At 41.4% G+C, this 12,643-nt stretch overlaps 1 protein-coding gene and 1 long non-coding RNA gene across 5 annotated transcripts in view; one reads left to right on the top strand and one right to left on the bottom strand.

Moving 5' to 3' along the window:
• Nucleotides 1–4,118, bottom strand: part of LOC309688232 (protein broad-minded-like) — an 85,725-nt gene extending 81,607 nt beyond the window's left edge. For 2 of the 4 annotated variants that reach the window (XR_014270993.1, XR_014270994.1), the window contains exons 1-3: nucleotides 3,822–4,118; nucleotides 2,908–3,115; nucleotides 1,697–1,815 (exon numbers count right to left, since the gene is read on the bottom strand). The gene's annotated coding sequence lies outside the window, so the exon portion shown is untranslated. The remainder of the gene's footprint in view (nucleotides 1–1,696; nucleotides 1,816–2,907; nucleotides 3,116–3,821) is intronic. The other 2 variants (XR_014270996.1, XR_014270995.1) reach the window with 2 other exon arrangements.
• LOC309688250 lies at nucleotides 1,822–5,637 on the top strand. Its single transcript, XR_014271021.1, has 2 exons — nucleotides 1,822–2,791; nucleotides 4,846–5,637. It is a non-coding gene; the product is annotated as an uncharacterized lncRNA (long non-coding RNA).
• Nucleotides 5,638–12,643: the final 7,006 nt, after the last annotated feature.

Here is a 12,643-nt window from a genome sequence, read left to right as displayed (position 1 = left end):
GCCCAGAAGAAGAAGCCCCCAGAAGCCCACAATGGAGAGATCGCTTAAACCCCCAGAACTGGTCTGAAAACTGCTACTTGACCATATGCATAACCCTGTGTTTTCTATTCATCATCTCAGTGTTTACAGCACTCGCCGCCATCTGCATGGACATAGCCTGCAGGGACAACCCCTGCAATCCCTACTGTCCAAGAGGATATGGTGTTGACCCCAATGGCACCAACCCCTGCGACCTATGGAAACAAGACCAAGAGATCACCCACAGTAAAAGATGGACACACGACGATTCACACCTATGTGACCTGACACAGGACCATGACCACCCCTGGATGAACAACGCTTGGTACCGCTATGTGTACGATAGAACACATACATTCCAGACAACATACACTCACCTAACATGACCGACGCTCTAAACGTGCTGAAACAAATTAGAAATGCAGAACAAAAAGACAAAATATTAGATCCTGAAGATTGGTTAACATGGTTATTGAACGGATGGTGGAGGTCCCTGTTGATTAAAGGACTTGTTGGAATTGCCTCCTTACTCTTATTAATGTGTGTTTTCACAACCTGTGTAATACCCTGCTTTAAGAAAATGGTGTCAAATATGATAGCTCATTCCGTTAATGCTTATGTAGCAGTGCATAATCCCGCAGCCTATGACAGCGATCAGAACCCGGACAGTGAAGAAGATGACGACTATGTGTAGTTTCCGTCTGTACTTAGTCAATGACGTGGCAATTGAAAATGTTTCACAAGTGATTGTCTACTGAACTCAATAAAGTTACAGATGAAATATTTGAACAACAGGAGGGAATGTTAGAAGAATTTAAGTTGTACTATGATTTATTCACTTATGCATTAAGGTTTTATTACTTAGCATGCTTCAGAATGTTCATATATTTCACAGGGACATTAGAAGTAACTCTTAAAGTTTAAACTGCAGATGTCTATTATTAAAAGATACCTCCGTTATGAAGCTTTCGAATGTATTGCAATGCTCATATATTTGTGTATCACATGCCATTACATCCTGTCACGTACACACACACACACACACAGAACACACACACATGCTGATAAATATGCTTGAAAAACAGGAAATGCAACTGTCCCTTTGTATAAATAAATCTGACTGCAAGGCCTCGGGTGTGGATCTCCTTCGAGCTTCCACCCGTGCACGTCTTCATTGTTGAACCTTGAACAACAGTCTGAGTGTTTTTATTCAACCTGTAGAATGTCTTGTTTAATTTAAATAAACCATTGACATTTCCTGAGAGAAATTCTGCCAAAAACATAACTAAAAATGCAGTCTTATGAAAGTAAGGCTTATTTGCCCAGACACCCATAAACCAATCAGCAAAAAGCCTTTCTTGTTAACAAAATCACTATTGCCAGTTTCTTAAATATGAATATTCACAAGTGAATTTTCTACATGGCTGCTGGTATCACAGCAACACATGGACCACTATTCTGAGTCCTGGGTTAATAATAATTGGAATCAATTTAATTTTAATCAATTTAAACACCTTTGTAACCAGTGAGCTAAAAACATGATGGAAAAGCAAAACTTCTAAGAGATCTGTGTCTGTACTATTATGTAGATATCTAAAAATTGGGGCATTGTGGGCTCCAGGAAGTTTCTCCTTCTCCCTCTCTCTCACACACACACGCACGCACATACATACAATACCTTAATGCAACTCCTATCTGTGGGGTCAATGGGAGTTGGTTTGGGACGGACCACTCTGATGTCGTCACTGCTGCACTCAAGAACAGACCATAGCTCTAGTACCAGGGCCCGAATAAAGCCTGAGACAGAACACGGAGAAATTTGTTGTACCAAACATTTATTTGAAATAGCAGCAACTAAAATTATTAACAGTGCTTTAATAAATAAACGACTGACTTTGTTATTGTGTCCAATCTTTTAAAGAAATCTGTCTTTGCATTGCTGGCACCGTTTTGATTGGAGGATTTGAATCTCAGGAAGGAAGGAATTTATAATGCCACTCCCTTTGATCCCATTTAATCTCTTCCCTGTTGCACTTTGGCCTGTCAGTAACTACATTTGAATTTTGCAGCTCAAGCTTGCACATAAAGGCTGGATAAAAACGTTAATGCAATCAAAATGTACGCAGCCCTCGCTGGAAAACTGGGGATACAGTACAGTACATAAATGATGAAGCAAAGACAAAACATTAGTGTCATGGAAGAAGAAATAGTCAGTGCATCACGGGAAGCTCCCAGCAATAAAACCTGCATTTGTATTGACACATAAACCTTAATTTGTGAGCAATTTTCAGTGTATTTCAGTTAAATTAACGAGACAAATATAACAAAAGGGATTTTATACTTAGAAGAAGAATATGAAATTGAAATATTAAACTAAGAAAACTATAAATACTGCAGTTCTAGAGTTACAGATATACAATTAAGCTTTGCATATCAGTGCTGTATAACCCAGGGAATGTACTTTTTTTATATAATTGAATAGTAATGGAAATCATGAACTGTTTTTCAGAGGTCATAGATCAAATGAGCAGTAGAGTTTTTCTCACAGAATGGTTCTTTCACATAGAAAGCAGTGTGTGCTGCAGGTTTAGCAAATGGCCCATCATTTGTAAGCTCTGTCTGGACTATATCACTTTTTGAGGTCATCCTTCTTTCTGTCAGTCTGCCCAAAACATCAACGGTATCGGTGAAGACAGAAGACAGTGTTTTGTGCGACACATGGAATAGATGACAAAGATGCTGGACTGGAAGATCAAGTCTCAGACGCATTAGTGTGAGTAAGAGCATTTGGAAACCTGTCAGTTTCTTCGATATTGGCAGGAAATCTTTGACAGTGTTGAAGAGGGACATTAAGACTGCATAACAATATAGTCCAGTGTAATATCTTACTTTTTCGGTATCGTCCTTTAAGAAAGTTTCATTCAGCTCTGTCTTTTGCAACTGTGCTCGAAGCAGTCTGTTCTCCTCCAACAGCCGGTTTATTTCTGCTCTGCCCTGTTGACTGCACACACAGTCCTTCGTCTGCCCTTCAGCTTCCGTGACGCTGTCACTCCCATCACCACTGGATTTGTTACATCCATTTCATATGCTGGTTTGCCTGCAATAATGCCAAATCAAAAGCTATTCAGTCGACATGACGTGGTTCTGCAGCATCACACATTAGCATGTTTTATCTCATTATCTATGACCGCAGCGCATTGAAAAAACCCCCACTAAAAGCCTTTTAGTTTGGTCCTTTTACAGCATCCTGCCATGCGATTACATTTGTTCCTGACCACCGAGAACACTCACGTTAACTTTTATCGAGTGGAAAAAAAGTTAGCGTGTTTATATTATGCTAACATAGCTGTGTCGCTAGCGGTCACGTAGCACATCATTATATACCAGCTAGCCCAAGTTCAGTAACCCTACAAATGTCACTGCTGTTTAGTTTTCTGTCTTCATTTATGTTGGAAGTGATAAGAAAGCTGTACGTTTTAATTTGTTTCCAAAACCCCGCAGTCAGGACATGCTATATTGTATTTAGATAGAAGCTAGCGAGCTAACTTGCTGCTAACTTCTAACTCATATGTCATAAATTCCATTGTCATGGATGCCTGGATGTTTAACTCAGTTGTTACACCTGGTAGAGCAGAACGCTGATAATTTTATTAAAGATGAAAGACTTAAGACAGTGTTTTAACTCTCAGTAATGCCACAGTGATCATTTGATATATGGACCTGCAGCAGAGTTTAGGCCCAGACACGGCTAGTGACGTCAGACTCAACAATCGGATAGTGATATGAATTACTTTAGAACTCACCGGAGAGAAAATGCCGCGAGCAAACCAACAAAAAGCTGGGGATTGCACGGAACTCGATATCCGCTCGTCTCACCGCTGCAATCCATGCCTGGCGTCTTTGTTTGGTGGATACATGGGATCCCTCACGTTGCCGCCAGGATGGAAAACGATGAAAAGATTAATCCAGTTTCTTGCCTTCACGATCGTGAGCTTTAACGTTGCAACCGACTACACAACACGTACCATAGCTGAAGCTGTATCCTTTGTCTGGCCTACTGTGATGGCGGCAGGGGGCGTGGCCCGCCTCATGTAACGTCACGCTCCAAAGCCCTGTGACGTTTCTGTGTTCTGTGACGTTGTCCCAAAGACGTTGTCCACCTCTGTTGGAGGGAGTAATGTGGGTGACTGTGTAGTGTAGTTGGTGTAATAGTTTTCGACTCCACACAGTCACTGCTTTGCTGTGCTTCTGCAGCGTATCCAGTAATGGTGACAAATCCTCCAGCGTTGCAATAGGAAGCTGCTCTTAAGCGCAGAAAGAATTGTTTCCAGGGATTTCTATTTGTATCCAGCTTGGCGTGCAGGATCCTTTGTGTAATCTATGCTTACATATGTATTTTACACACAGACAATGTGAAAAATACAACACATTGCTATGGATTGATGCTGAAAGTGCTAATTGCACTAAAAAATTTAGCTGAAAAAATAACACCAACTAAATAGATAAGCATGTCTGTTAACAAAAAAACCCAAACGCTTTACCCAACTGGGGTTTTTCAACTACCTCAGGGACAAAGCTTTACCAAAATCTTCCAACTCAGACCCTGTGACAAGGTCTGTGAAAACCACGTTTTTATGCCTGAAATTCTACAGTACTACACTCCCACCAGATGAGCTCATGCAGCCTGTCACGAACCGGGACATACAACCATGACAAAACAGGAGATGCACACACAATTTATTGTGTTATTAATTTAGATCAACTGTGCTAATATAGTATACCAAAATGAAAACAATAACTCAAATTTCTCATGTACACTTTCTACAGAGGCACCATCGAGAGCATCCTGTCGAGCTGCATCACTGTGTGGTTTGGAGCCTGCAATGCGTCCTGTCATAGAACCCTCCAACGCATAGTGAGAGCTGCAGAGAGGATCATTGGTGTCTCTCTCCCCTCCCTCCAGGACATTTACAGCACCCGTCTCACTAAAAAAGCCCTTTGCATAGCGGCTGATCCCACGCACCCAATGCAAAGCTTCTTCAAGCTGCTGCCGTCAGGGAGGAGACTGCGGAGTCTCCAGGCCAGGACCAGCAGACTGAAGGACAGCTTCATCCATCAGGCTGTCAGGAAGCTTAACTCCCTCCCGATTCTGCCCCCTCTCCCCTCCTCTCCTCCATGGTCTCACTGAACTCTGTCACATACACACACACACACTCTCTGACTCACTCACTGGCCTGCACCAGTTACCAGTCACTTTGTGGAGCATTGGACTGCCATTACCTCATAAGACTTTGTTGTTATACTATCTCTAACCGTATATTACTAGATCTCCATTTGCACTATTTGCCTATTTGCACTACTCTGCCTGGTTTACACTCAATGTCATTTACCCTTACCTGAATATTGTATATTGTATATTGCATAGCTTTCTTGTTAAATTGTATTGTATTTATTTAAATTTTTACTTTTTAATTATTTTATTTGCATTTTTTAATCACTCTCTTATATTTAAATGTTCATTTGCTATTTCATCTAGGGTTTGAGAGTAACGAAATTTCTATTCTCTGTATGTCCTGTACATGTGGCAGAATTGACAAATAAAGTTGACTTTGACTTTGAGATATTTGAGGTTGTGCTGAAAATAATGGTGCCAAATAAGGCAAGAAAAACATATTTTAAAGGTGAAATATAGAGGTAAAATCAAAAATAGTCAAGAACGGCCAATTATACCCTGGACCACAGAGGGTTAAATTTGAAAACGGTTTTAAAAAAAAACATCCCCATTCTAAAATGTCATGTGACAATCTGATTCATGAAGAGTGATGATGTCACAAGGACATGTGATGATGTCACAAGGACATGTGATGATGTCACAAGCACATGCCTTTGAGCCTTTGAAGTTTTTCTATAAATAGGGGTCAGGAGCAGCAAGTTTTAGTCAGTTTGTTCGCAGCCTTCAAACGTTCGACCAGAGCTATATTTGAAAGTATTTGTAAACCTCTTCAGAGTCACTGAAATTTTTTTTAAACGTTCTCACCAATTCACTGAGCAAACAAACACATTTCAGTCAAGATGACTTTCACCTCAAATCATCTTGAAATATGTAAAGGGACCCTTTTGGGAGGTCACTACAAGGTCGAGGGTTTCCTTGAAGAAGGGGGCTTTGGTATTGTAACCAAATGTTGCAATACAAAAACCAACAAAGTCGTTGCTATTAAAGTCAACAAGAGCGACCCTGAAATTCTGCAACAGGCGAAAATGGAAATTTACATACTGGAGAAGCTGCGAGGCTTGGATGCAGATAGATGCAACATTGTTAAATGGAACGACTTTTTCATCGACGGTGACCGCATCTGCTTAAATTTTGAACTCCTCGATGAAAGCCTGTGGCAGTACATGCGGTACCGGAGGAACCGGGTTCTCCCAGTAACAGAAATCAGGCCAGTGTTATTTCAGCTCGCAAATGCCCTGTCCCACCTGGGTTCTTTGGGAATAGTGCATGCTGACCTCAAACCTGGAAACATAATGGTTGTGGACCGCTATGAGTGTCCAATCAAAGTCAAACTTACAGACTTTGGTTTTGCATGTCCCGCATCTACAGTGATTCCTGGTGACTGTGTGGGGACGGTTGGTTATAAAGCACCTGAGGTTATGATTGGTAGTCTATTTAATGAAGCAATAGACATGTGGTCCCTGGGGCTGGTAGCTGTGGAGCTTGCTACTGGGTATCCTTTCTACCCTGGGAGAAATGATTATGATGTTTTGAAATTCATCATACAGACCCAGGGACAGCCACCAGATCATGTTTTAGACTCTGGCTTTTACACTGATAACTATTTCATAAAAGACAACTACAACGGACAACACTGGACATTTAAGACCGAAAGACAATTTCAAGATGAGACAGGTTGTCAGTCCAAGGACACTCGATGCATAAAACTTAAGTGCCTCGATGACCTTGAACAACTACTGAAGATAAGGGGGTGTTGGGAAAAAATCCAAAATGTATTTGTCAGCCTAATCAAAGAGATGTTAGCATTGGATCCAAACCAGCGCATAACACCCTCGGAGGTTCTCCACCACCCCTTTTTCAATCCTGGCCTCTCTAAGAGTTCTCCCTGCACTGACATGAGTAGCACAGGGGGACAAAACCTTGTGGTCTCTCAGCAGCCTTCTAGTTGCAAAAGAGAAGAATCACAGAAAATCAGCTGCAGTTCCCAAACCTCAGAAGAATTTTCTCAACAAGAATACGTCAACGCATCAGCCAACACATCCTCCTCTATAGATGATCTTGAAATATCTAAAGGGACCTTTTTGGGAGGTCACTACGAGGTCGAGGGTTTCCTTGGAGAAGGGGGCTTTGGTATTGTAACCAAATGTTGCAATACAAAAACCAACGAATTTGTTGCTATCAAAGTCAACAAAAATAACCCTGAAATTCTGCAACAGGCAAAAATGGAAATTCTCATCCTGGAGCAGCTGCGAGGCTTGGATGCAGATAGATGCAACATTGTTCAATGGAACGACTTTTTCATCGACGGTGACCGCATCTGCTTAAATTTTGAACTCCTTGACCAAAGCCTGTGGGACTACATAGAGGACCCGGAAAACCAGGGTCTCCCCATAAGCGAAATCAGGCCAATTTTACATCAACTCACAAATGCCCTGTCCCACCTGGGTTCTGTGGGAATAGTGCATGCTGACCTCAAACCTGGAAACATAATGGTTGTGGACCGCTATGAGTGTCCCATCAAAGTCAAACTTATAGACTTTGGCATTGCATGTCCCGCATCTACAGTGATTCCTGGTGACTGTGTGGGGACGGTTGGTTATAAAGCACCTGAGGTTATGATTGGTAGTCTATTTAATGAAGCAATAGACATGTGGTCCCTGGGGCTGGTAGCTGTGGAGCTTGCTACTGGGTATCCTTTCTACCCTGGGAGAAATGATTATGATGTTTTGAAATTCATCATACAGACCCAGGGACAGCCACCAGATCATGTTTTAGACTCTGGCTTTTACACTGATAACTATTTCATAAAAGACAACTACAACGGACAACACTGGACATTTAAGACCGAAAGACAATTTCAAGATGAAACAGATTATCAGTCCAACGACACTCGATCCATAAAACTTAAGTGCCTCGATGACCTTGGACTAATGCTGAGTATAATGTGGGGCTGGGAAAAAATCCAAACTGTATTTGTCAGCCTAATCAAAGAGATGTTAGCATTGGATCCAAACCAGCGCATAACACCCTCGGAGGTTCTCCACCACCCCTTTTTCAATCCTGGCCTCTCTAAGAGTTCTCCCTGCACTGACATGAGTAGCACAGGGGGACAAAACCTTGTGGTCTCTCAGCAGCCTTCTAGTTGCAAAAGAGAAGAATCACAGAAAATCAGCTGCAGTTCCCAATACTCAGAAGAATTTTCTCAACAAGAATACGTCAACGCATCAGCCAACACATCCTCCTCTATAGATGATCTTGAAATATCTAAAGGGACCCTTTTGGGAGGTCACTACGAGGTCGAGGGTTTCCTTGGAGAAGGGGGCTTTGGTATTGTAACCAAATGTTGCAATACAAAAACCAACAAAGTTGTTGCTATTAAAGTCAACAAAAATAACCCTAAAATTCTCCAACAGGCAAAAATGGAAATTCTCATCCTGGAGCAGCTGCGAGGCTTGGATGCAGATAGATGCAACATTGTTCAATGGAACGACTTTTTCATCGACGGTGACCGCATCTGCTTAAATTTTGAACTCCTTGACCAAAGCCTGTGGGACTACATAGAGGACCCGGAAAACCAGGGTCTCCCCATAAGCGAAATCAGGCCAATTTTACATCAACTCACAAATGCCCTGTCCCACCTGGGTTCTTTGGGAATAGTGCATGCTGACCTCAAACCTGGAAACATAATGGTTGTGGACCGCTATGAGTGTCCCATCAAAGTCAAACTTATAGACTTTGGCATTGCATGTCCCGCATCTACAGTGATTCCTGGTGACTGTGTGGGGACGGTTGGTTATAAAGCACCTGAGGTTATGATTGGTAGTCTATTTAATGAAGCAATAGACATGTGGTCCCTGGGGCTGGTAGCTGTGGAGCTTGCTACTGGGTATCCTTTCTACCCTGGGAGAAATGATTATGATGTTTTGAAATTCATCATACAGACCCAGGGACAGCCACCAGATCATGTTTTAGACTCTGGCTTTTACACTGATAACTATTTCATAAAAGACAACTACAACGGACAACACTGGACATTTAAGACCGAAAGACAATTTCAAGATGAAACAGATTATCAGTCCAACGACACTCGATCCATAAAACTTAAGTGCCTCGATGACCTTGGACTAATGCTGAGTATAATGTGGGGCAGGGAAAAAATCCAAACTGTATTTGTCAGCCTAATCAAAGAGATGTTAGCATTGGATCCAAACCAGCGCATAACACCCTCGGAGGTTCTCCACCACCCCTTTTTCAGTCCTGGCCTCTCTAAGAGTTCTCCCTGCACTGACATGAGTAGCACAGGGGGACAAAACCTTGTGGTCTCTCAGCAGCCTTCTAGTTGCAAAAGAGAAGAATCACAGAAAATCAGCTGCAGTTCCCAATACTCAGAAGAATTTTCTCAACAAGAATACGTCAACGCATCAGCCAACACATCCTCCTCTATAGATGATCTTGAAATATCTAAAGGGACCCTTTTGGGAGGTCACTACGAGGTCGAGGGTTTCCTTGGAGAAGGGGGCTTTGGTATTGTAACCAAATGTTGCAATACAAAAACCAACAAAGTTGTTGCTATTAAAGTCAACAAAAATAACCCTAAAATTCTCCAACAGGCAAAAATGGAAATTCTCATCCTGGAGCAGCTGCGAGGCTTGGATGCAGATAGATGCAACATTGTTCAATGGAACGACTTTTTCATCGACGGTGACCGCATCTGCTTAAATTTTGAACTCCTTGACCAAAGCCTGTGGGACTACATAGAGGACCCGGAAAACCAGGGTCTCCCCATAAGCGAAATCAGGCCAATTTTACATCAACTCACAAATGCCCTGTCCCACCTGGGTTCTGTGGGAATAGTGCATGCTGACCTCAAACCTGGAAACATAATGGTTGTGGACCGCTATGAGTGTCCCATCAAAGTCAAACTTATAGACTTTGGCATTGCATGTCCCGCATCTACAGTGATTCCTGGTGACTGTGTGGGGACGGTTGGTTATAAAGCACCTGAGGTTATGATTGGTAGTCTATTTAATGAAGCAATAGACATGTGGTCCCTGGGGCTGGTAGCTGTGGAGCTTGCTACTGGGTATCCTTTCTACCCTGGGAGAAATGATTATGATGTTTTGAAATTCATCATACAGACCCAGGGACAGCCACCAGATCATGTTTTAGACTCTGGCTTTTACACTGATAACTATTTCATAAAAGACAACTACAACGGACAACGCTGGACATTTAAGACCGAAAAACAATTTCAAGATGAAACAGATTATCAGTCCAACGACACTCGATCCATAACACTTAAGTGCCTCGATGACCTTGGACCAATGCTGAGTATAATGTGGGGCAAGGAAAAAATCCAAACTGTATTTGTCAGCCTAATCAAAGAGATGTTAGCATTGGATCCAAACCAGCGCATAACACCCTCGGAGGTTCTCCACCACCCCTTTTTCAGTCCTGGCCTCTCTAAGAGTTCTCCCTGACATGAGTAGCAAACGGGGACCAAACCTTGTGGTCTCTCAGCAGCCTTCAAAACAGAAAGATCATAGAGAATCAATCTCCAGCATTGCTTCAACCACGGACAAAAATGACAAAAACACAAACAGGGATTGTAAAAAGCCATTAACAGCAGATTACATTGCAAGAATTAATTAAGCTGCTCCAATAATGATCACTTTGGCTTTTTTGTCTTTTTTAATTTTCACTCCCCCCACCCCAACCAGTCGCGACAGATGGCTGTCCCTTTAAGAGCCTGGTTCTGTCGAAGGTTTCTTCCTTTTAGAAGGGAGTTTTTCCTTCCCACTGTCGCTCATTGCTTGCTCATAGGGAATCACTTGATTGTTGAGGTGGCCAAAACTCTAGGGGAACTAGCAATTCTTGTGAAAATTGAAAAGGGAAAAAAAGCCTAAAAACATAAAAACAACTGATGAATATGTTCTTGAACTAAGGCACAATTTTGCTTAAAATCCATTAAGTAATCTCTGTGTCAAGTTCTTACCAATATTCAAAGCGGAGCAGCGGACAACTTACCATTACATCAGTCCTTCAATCAGACATAATTTGATCCAAATTGGAAATAAACTGGATGTTTATTAAATAAACCAGCTTTAAGCATCATCTAATTGTTGTTTGTAACTCTTTTTAAATATAGTGCTAACCTTTAGCCTCCTAGTAGACATACATGTTTTATAAATGGGAAAATCCTCTTTTCTTTAGAAAAGTTAAGCTCTGACCTTGAAGTCAAGGTCCCTGAGATTTAAACCTTACAGAGATTTTTAGTAAATGCTACCATGGTATTAATTTAAAAATTCTACATTGTCTCGTTCTTGAGTTATTGCATTCACAAACTTGGGTGTCCACAGCGCCCCGCCATATACCAGACTCAAAAGATTATGAGGTAGGTGTTTTGTTTTTGTTTGTTTGTTTTTTAAGTTTTTTCATAAAGATTACAACATAAAAATAACACAATTGGGAATATTATTGTCATTTTTGAAAACACTATTTTGATGTTATCTAATGCAGTGCAAAAAATAAATAACTAAATTGATAACTGGCACTGAGTCTTCTGTGTGCACACATTCTGCATCAACACACAGGGAGACACTGAGACTTCAGAAATTTTTCACTGTGTTTGTCTATACAGCCACAACTTTCAGATTTTTCACAAACAAGCAGCACGGATTTTGTCCTCATCATTTCAGCTAGAAGTACTTTATAAGGGGGTCTTTCAAGTGAACATTGAACAGGTACAGGTGCTTGAAATCCTTGAAAATGCTCGTTCAGGAGTTAGGCCTTTTTCATACAATCCCCCCATTTTCAAAGGCTCAAATTGGATTGAACAAGCAAGTTTTTTTGTTAATAATTGACCGTTTGGAGTGTAGAACTCATAGATATCAAATGTTGTTTCCTCCCTTGCGAGGCCTTTACTGTATCTGCCTTCAGTTCTGGTTGCTTTGCACTGTGAAGCTATTTGAAAGTATTTGTCAAAGAACAATGAGCACTAGATATCCACTAGATGGTGTTATAGTAAAACACAAGCATAACCCTCACTTAGACAATTTTACCTGATACACAGTTTGTGACCATGTATTTACTCTTCTGGCACTTTGCCTTCACAATTTTGTATTAATTTCACTACCTTTTGGCATGATCACCTTTTAATTTGTTTCTCACATTTGTGACAAAGACACTGCACTGGAGGCAAACAAGACTGTGTAAATACATTCAGCAAGTTGGATTAGTTTCCAGTTTCTGCTGAATACAAGCAAAAACCAGTCACTTCAGAAAGATGTTCAGAATAAAATCTGTAAAACTGCCAAAGAGCAGCACGTGAACTGAACACGCCCGCTCTCGTCTGATCTCGGAAAACGTGATTTTCAGATCCAGCAAAGTGGA

This window comes from Aulonocara stuartgranti, assembly GCF_965226115.1.
Source record: "Aulonocara stuartgranti genome assembly, chromosome: 14".
In the NCBI taxonomy this organism is placed as follows: domain Eukaryota; kingdom Metazoa; phylum Chordata; class Actinopteri; order Cichliformes; family Cichlidae; genus Aulonocara; species Aulonocara stuartgranti.
Note: the sequence above shows the minus strand (reverse complement) of the source record. Positions and strands in the feature narration are given on the sequence as shown.